At 39.6% G+C, this 8,144-nt stretch overlaps 1 long non-coding RNA gene across 1 annotated transcript in view; it reads left to right on the forward strand.

The window, feature by feature from the left end:
- Positions 1 to 7,883, forward strand: part of LOC122795612 — a 245,317-nt gene extending 237,434 nt beyond the window's left edge. The window contains exon 4 of the long non-coding RNA XR_006363838.1: positions 6,012 to 7,883. This is a non-coding gene — a long non-coding RNA (uncharacterized LOC122795612). The remainder of the gene's footprint in view (positions 1 to 6,011) is intronic.
- The last annotated feature ends 261 nt before the right edge of the window (positions 7,884 to 8,144 follow it).

The raw sequence follows: 8,144 nt of genomic DNA on the forward strand, positions 1-8,144 counted from the left end.
TAGGAGGCATGATCTGCTTTTAACAAAGCCAAACTGGGTGGGGTCCAAAGTCTGGAGGTTCCCAATGTCTCTGTTAATGAGTTCCATGATGATGCTCTCCATAGCCTTGCAGACCAGGCTAGTCAAGCTTATAGGACGATAGTTCCTGGGGTCCATTGTGATGCCACCTTTGTGGAGTGGGATAACTGTTGCTGTGCACCACTCTGTGAGTACATAGCCTGTAGAGAGGCTGAGTTTGAACAGTGTGTTTAGGTGAGGGGTTAGTTCATTTTGGAGCTTTTGTAAAACACAGCATGGGACACCATCCGGTCCCATTGAGGCTGTGTTTTTGGCTTTGGATAGGGCTGTTTTAACCTATGTGTCAGTGATTGCTGGGGCCTTACATTCTTCTGGTATGGTTATGGACCTTTTAGGGGGTGAGAGGGGTGTGAAGTTTGCACTGAACCTGTCTGCCAAAATGTTGGCAATATCAGTCGGTTCAGTGTATTTTGTGCCATTCTGCACCAACTGAGAGTAGATATGAGAGTTTCCACTTAGGTTCTTGACATAGCTAAAGAACGCTTTGTGGTTATCTTTGGAGTCCTTGGCAATTTTGCTTTCGAAGCTAGCCTTGGATGATTTAAATGAGGGATCGTAGTATCTTGCTGATACTGATCAGGGATGTCTTTCCTTCTAGGGATTTTGCTCTTATCTGTACTAGTTTCCTCTTTCTATTGTAGAGCCTGTTTATGGCAGGGGGTCCACCAGTCTGGTTTCCTTTTCTTGGAGGAGTGAGTCTTGGTTTTACTTGGGATAGCACGATCCATGCATTCCTGCAGATGATCATAGAGTGCCTTTGTATAGGTTTCAGCAGCATGGACAGCATTGTCCATTGGCGTGGGGGGCTGTGAACCTTTCCACTTCAGTCTTAAGCAGCGTGAAGTTTGCTTTTGAAAAGTTTTTCATGGTGGTTTCCTTGATTGGGGTTGGGGGCAGAATGTGAATATCCAGAGTGATTAGTCTATTGTCTGATCTAACCAGCGAGGGGTTGACGTTAGGTGTGGAACACCGGTCGCCCATGTTGGTAATGACCAGGTCCAATATGTTGTTCCCTCTGGTGGGGGTGTTGACCAGTTGATCCAGGGTGTTCGAGTTTATAAATTCTAGGAAGCATTGGGCAAGGGAGTTAGTACTTGAGTAGTTCTCCCAGTTAATGTTTGGGTAGTTGAAATCACCCAGTATTAGGGTGTTTGGTAGGACCTTCATATTTCCCAGTGTCTCCAGAAATGCAGAATGGGGGTCCTGGGTCATGGTGTGTGATCTGTAGCAAGCTACAATTTGGATTGCAGTTTTGCCCATTGTTAGTTGCACTTGGATGATCTCTGATGCATCGTGCTGCACCACTAACCTGGAGGTGTGAGTATCCTTGATGAATATGGATACACCCTTGCCTTTTGTGTTTCGGTCCAGGTTCTGTGGCTGAAATGTATGGTATGAGTTATAGCCTGGTAGTGCCGGGGTGCTCTCTGGAGCCTTGGTTTCTGTTACTGCACAGATATCGATGTTCTCCATACTGAAGAGTGCCTCGAGTGCATGCATTTTGAGGTTTAGACTTCTGGCATTGAGTAGCATTACCTTCAGTTTTTGGTTACTTGTGCTATTTACGATGGTGGGTTTGTCTTTTGAGGCTTGCCTAAAAAAGACACTATGGGGGTGGCAAGAGCCTTTACCAGTATTCGAAAGCCTAAGGGTGACAGGTACAAGCCATCTCTTACGAAGCAATGTGGCTTGTCGAGCATGTCATCCCAGGCAGACAGATACTGGATCCCCTTTGAATGACACCTACATTTGTACTGATATCCCCCAGCCCAAAACATGTTGTGTAATGTTTTACAGGAGATCCGGGCAACCCTCACAAATCCTGGCACATGACTCCCATGTATAACCCTGAAATCATTGTTCACAATGATGATAACAGTATTATTTTGGACTCATGGAATATCAGTGAATAAAATGACTATGGCAAGCTCCACAATTCTAAACCCTTTCTTCGGATCATATAGGAAAATGAGGCATCATCATCGTGAATGACTAAAAAGCCATAATGAGCATCATTCCCATGACAGCTTTACTTCTTCTTCTTCTTTCGGCTTTTCCCGATTAGGGGTCGCCACAGTGGATCACTGTCCGCTCATGATTGGCAGTGGAGTTTTACGGTGTTGAGTTGCCAGCCCGGCACCCAACCTTCCACAGAAGGCACACGCATGCATGCACTCATGCCTATGGCCAATTTAGTGTGTCCAATCCACCTACAGCATGTCTTTGGGATGTGGGAGGAAACTGGAGCACCCGCAGGAAACCCACGCGACCAAAGGGAGGACATGCAGACTCTGCACAGAAGGCACCCCAGCCGAGGATCGAACCGGAGAACCTCTTGCTGTGAGGCGGCAATGCTAACCGCTGCACCACCGTGGCCTCCCCCCATGACAGCTTTACCATATTCCAAATACCTAACCTGAGTGCAGGAGGTAAATGTAGACATGAGCATTGCACAGCAGAGCAACAAATGCTTGTCTGGATTAAGAGTCATAGTTGAATACAGTTATGCATATTGCTGCAGTTTTGGTATAGTGTTTGGCCTTTATCAGAGATGGCTGGTAGCACTTACAGACACTGGAATCCTAGGAGGTGTATGAAGGAGATGAAGATACTTCTTCATCTCCTACACATCCATGTCAGGCAGAAGCATCTAGGTCCATAAAATGAAACCTTCAAAAAAGTAGATCCCCGGCATAACCTGGTCCTCATGTTTCTTAAGGTAACATGCATTCGGTGGTTCAGAAGCAAGCAAGCAATACCAATGCCACTATGAAGTCCTGTAGGAACACTGTACTGAAAGTCTTCAGAAGTGCTAAGCTAAAGTGTGTGAAGAGAGTGTAAGTAGGAAATATACATATATACATACATACATCTATAGATATATATACAGTGGTATAAAAAATGTACACACCCCTGTTAAAATACCAGGTTTTTGTGATATAAAAAAATGAGACTACAACAAATCATTTCAAAATTTTTCTCACCTTTACTGTGACCTATAACCTGTACAATTCAATTGAAAAGCAAACAAATCTCTTAGGGGAATAAATATACAAAATAAATAATGTACAATACACTGGTTGCATAAGTGTGCACACCCTTAAACTGATACTTTGTTGTATGTGTAAACCCTTAAACTGATACTTTGTTGTATGTGTAAACCCTTAAACTAATACTTTGTTGTATGTGTAAACCTTTAAACTGATACTTTGTTGAAGAACCTTTTGATTACTTACAGCATTCAGTCTTCTTGGGTAGGAGTCTTATCAGCATGGCACATCTTGACTTGGCAATATTTGCCCACTCTTCCTTGCAAAAGCACTTGAAAACTATCAGATTGTGAGGGCATCTCTTGTGCAGAGCCCTCTTCAGGTCACCCCACAGAATTTTGTTTGGATTTAGGTCTGGGCTCTGGCTGGGCCATTCTAAAACTTTAATTTTCTTCTGGTGAAGCCATTCTTTTGTTGATTTGGATGTATGCCTGGGGTCATTGTCGTGTTGGAAGGTGAAATTTCTCTTCACCTTCAACTTTTTAGCAGACACCTGAAGGTTGTGGGCCAAAAGTGACTGGTATTTGGAACTGTTCATAATTCTCTCCACCTTGAGTAAACCCCAGTTCCAGCTGAAGAAAAGCAACCCCAAAGCATGATACTGCCACCACCACCATGCTTCACCATGGGGATGGTGTTCTTTTGGTGATGCAAAGTGTTGTTTTTGCTCCAAACGTACCTTTTGGAATTGTGACCAATAAATTCAACCTTGGTCTCATCAGACCATAATGCATTTTCCCACATGCTTTTGGGAGACTTGATGTATTGTTTTGCAAAGTTTATCTGGGCCTGGATGTTTTTCTGTGTAAGAAAAGGCTTCTGTCTTGCAACCCTATCCCATAGTCCAGACATATGGAGAATATGGGAGATTGTTGTCACATGTAGTACACAACCATTACTTGCCAGAAATTTGTGCAGCTCCTTCAGTGTTGCTGTAGGTCTCTTGGCAGCCTCCCTGATCAGTTTTCATCTTGTCTTTTCATTAATTTTGGAGGGACGTCCAGTTCTTTGCAACTGTTGTCCCATATGTTCTCCACGTTTTGATGACTGTCTTCACTATGTTCCATGGTATATCCAATGCTGTGGAAATTTTTTTGTACCCTTCTCCTGTGATTCCTTTCAACAATGAGATCCCTTTGATGCCTTGTAAGCTCTCTGCGAACCATGGCTTTTGCTGTAGCAGGCAACTGAGTAAATGTCAGGAAAATCTTACTAGGACAGCTGAACTTCATTTGGGGTAAATCAGAGTCTCTTTAATTGATGGCAGGTGTGTACCCAAGAAGACTGAATACTGTAATTAAATCAAAAGGTGCTTCAACTAAGTATTAATTTAAGGGTGTGCACACGCAACAAAGAATTAGTTTAAGGGTATGCGCACTTATGCAACCAGCATATTGTATGTTTTTTATTTTTTATATTTTTTCCCCTAACAGATTTGTTTGTTTTTCAATTGAATTGTACAGGTTATAAGTCACATTAAAGGTGGGAAACATTTTGAAATGATTATTATGGTCTCATTTTTTTTTATATCACAAAAACTTGGCATTTTAATAGGGGTGTGTACACTTTTTATATCCACTGTATGTATGTATATATATATATATGTATATATATATATATATATATATCTGAAATGTGAGTTTAGTGATACAGCTGCCACACAAGTGCTTGTCGCAAAATACGTAACTGGAGAAGGGGAGCCAGGAAAATGCTTTTAGGTAGGGAGGGGTTAGGGAGGGGTTCAGGGATTTTAGGTTTAGAGAGCAACAGAGACTTTAGAATTAAGGAGTGAGGTGTGAATTTTAGGTTTAGGGAGTGATCATGGAGGAGGAAGGTGATTTTTTAGGTTTAGGTTCAGGGAGGGGGGAAAGGCATTTTAGGTGTAAGGAAAGAGCATGGACAGGAGGGGGAAAGGAATTATAGGTTTAGGGAGTGTTCTTGAATAGGTGGAGAAGTGGACTTTAGGTCTAGGGACTGATCAGGACTTTAGGGTTAAGGAGGGGAAGGAGAAGGGAATTTTAGATTTAGGAAGGGATGGGGGCTATAGGGTTAGGCAGTTTTTCGGGTTAGGATAAGGGTTCTGGTAAGAGTAGTTAGCATTATTGGAGATGAGATAGTGGGAGTTAGAGCACTTGCTGAAATGAGCAAAGAGCAGCAAGGACATGTGCCTCCAGCAAATGTGTCTTGAGGGCATCTAGAAGACACACACACACACACACACACACACACATATATATATATATATATATATATATATATATATATATATATATATATATATATATATATATATATATATATATATATATATATATATATATATATATATATATATATATATATATTTCATTCACTCTGCGGTGTGTAGTAGTAATGAGGTTGAGTGTTTTGTTCACTGAAAATTTAAGATATTGGAAGAAGGAAGATCGAATGTATATATTTAAAATAAGTCTGGTTTAGGAATACTAATGCCAAAACCTTCACTTTGAGAATGTTAGCATTGATCATCTGTTTCAGTGCTTGTACACAATGATAAATTAACATAAATTTTCGTACACACACACACACGCACACGCTCACACTCACACACATATACACACACTCACGCACACACACACACACACACACACACACACACACACACACACACACGTGCGCGCACACACACGTGTGTGTGTGTGTGTTGTATACATGTATAATTAATGTGTTACTTTTATCTTTCAGCTCATCGGTAGATAGGTATTGACATAGTAGGTGGTCTCAGAAGTGGGAATGGATAGCTGCATGTTGGACATGTATCAGTGCTAGCTGCATTAGTTTTTATTGTGGTTCAGTAAAATGTCACACCTATAGAACTTTTCCTGTTGTGTCTGCACTCTGTAGGTCTGTCTGGTGAGGATGAGGAACATTATCAGGCCTAGCCACATTTGCTACCAGCTCCCTCTATTGCAACTCAAGGTGAGTGTGATGATGAGAATATACGTTGCTCAATGAATAAGGAAGAAGACTCCTATCGGGTAGACATCATGTCTCACCACCTGTTGACCGACCACTGATGTAGTACATGCTTTAGACAGCAGTGGAGAATGCACTCAAGCATCTAACTTAGAAATCAAACCAAATACATATTTAACTGCTCATCTAAAGCTGTCATTTACATTGAATGCTGTACAAAATGTGATTTTTTTATACTGAGAAACCAGATCGACCTCTTAGAAAATGGATTTATGAACATATGTATAACATCTCCCATATGATTGAAACTAACTTTGTACAAAAATACTTATACCTGTACCGAGATTGTTTTTACATTTTTTTGTATTGCAACACAAGTGGATCAGAATGTCTATGGGGTATTATGGCAAACTGTTATTGAATATTGTGAATTACACTGGCAATTAAAGTTGAACTCCAGGGCTTCTCTGGGGCTGAGTGACCATATTTCTATTGCCAGTGTTTTAAAGTTGCAACAAGCTAAATTATAAATTATGAATTAAACATTACTTATTAATTATTATTTATTGCCATACCTAAGTGTTTTTAAAGCATTTTATTCTGTACTTTGTTATTATTTAGGTATTGCATTCATGAGGCACTTGATAATGAGTAATGAATTTGAGCTATAACTTCAATATGTGCAGGTGATTATGCAGTCCAAGTCAAGTGATGCATGTAAGCTATTTAAGTGTTTGATTTAGTGTACCTGTTGTTCTGATGAAGTCCAGAATACCTGGAAAAAGCACTTAACTGATATATTAAAATCATTATTGTTTTTATATATTTTTGGTTTCCTGGTAGTGTTTCCCATGACTAGTCTGTTCCTTTGATTCTTTGATACCACTTAAAGATCCTACCCCCAAAAATGAAAATTGCACTTGGGCAGTTAATTTACTCACCAAATGCAAGAAAACTTGGCCATATAATGCATTTTATCTTATTTCCAGAAATAACACAATGTGTTTTCAGAAGGTAATGAAAGTTCCAAAAAAGTATAAACCAAACATTATATACAATTTTTGTAGTGTTTTTTTGTGATTTAGTTTGAGCCTTGATCTGCGATAATATAACACAGAAATCTAAATTCTGCTAAATATCGTATAGAATTAGAAAGCTACCTATCTGACAGTAGCAGCAGTTCTAAAAAAGTATATCTTCTGGGTGTCAGAAGGCATAAGAGCATAACCTTTAAGAATAATGATATCCTTTTCTTTTGCAGGGTGATGGACATATTATATCTCTTACATTTTTCAAATGATGCATATTCACTGTAGAATGGGCACAATTAAGCCTTTGGAGGTTTATAAGTAGATACTTACTGGCAACTGGTTTCTTGGTCAGCAATGCTTCTCTATGTCTTTGGCAATCCCAAGCCAGAGTAATCAAGCAACTATCTTCATGATTCTTTTGGTTTTGCTTTCTTTTATGTATCACAGAATGGTCATTTGCCTTAGGATGCAACTCTTACTGACAGGGTTTAAGCATTGTAATTATGAGTCTCTTTCTTTAAGTCAGGTTCAGTCCATTCTTTAAACAGTAACCGACTGATAATATCATAACTTTCATGAGCTTCATAAGGTAGACGAAAAGATATGCTTATTGTATTGTGTCTGGTTCTGCATAATCATCTACTATGTGTTCTTCTGTTTAGTTGTATTCAATATTGTGAATACTTCTTTACTGTTAAAACATTGCTAATAGCTGACTGATGTATTTAGAGATGTTCTCCAAGATGAATGAATAAGGTAATTGTTTTACAAATCAAAACTTCTGTGTAACAATTCTGTTTTGTATATCACAATTAAATTTTATAGTAGGATAGTATTTGCAGTCATCTCACACTTATTTACTCTTTAAAAATCAGTTGTTAGATTTAGCCTGCTGTAGAACACACTCTTTCAGAATCAAGTATTGCATGTTGCCGCTGTCTATTAAGGACTTTACCTAATGTGCTTCTATAATGAGCTCCACTTCAAAAGGGACCTGTTACTACTTCCTTGTTTGAAAAATGTTGTCTGC

The sequence above is a fragment of the Protopterus annectens genome, chromosome 2.part2 (genome assembly GCF_019279795.1).
Source record: "Protopterus annectens isolate FY-2018-M chromosome 2.part2, PAN1.0, whole genome shotgun sequence".
Taxonomy (NCBI): domain Eukaryota; kingdom Metazoa; phylum Chordata; order Ceratodontiformes; family Protopteridae; genus Protopterus; species Protopterus annectens.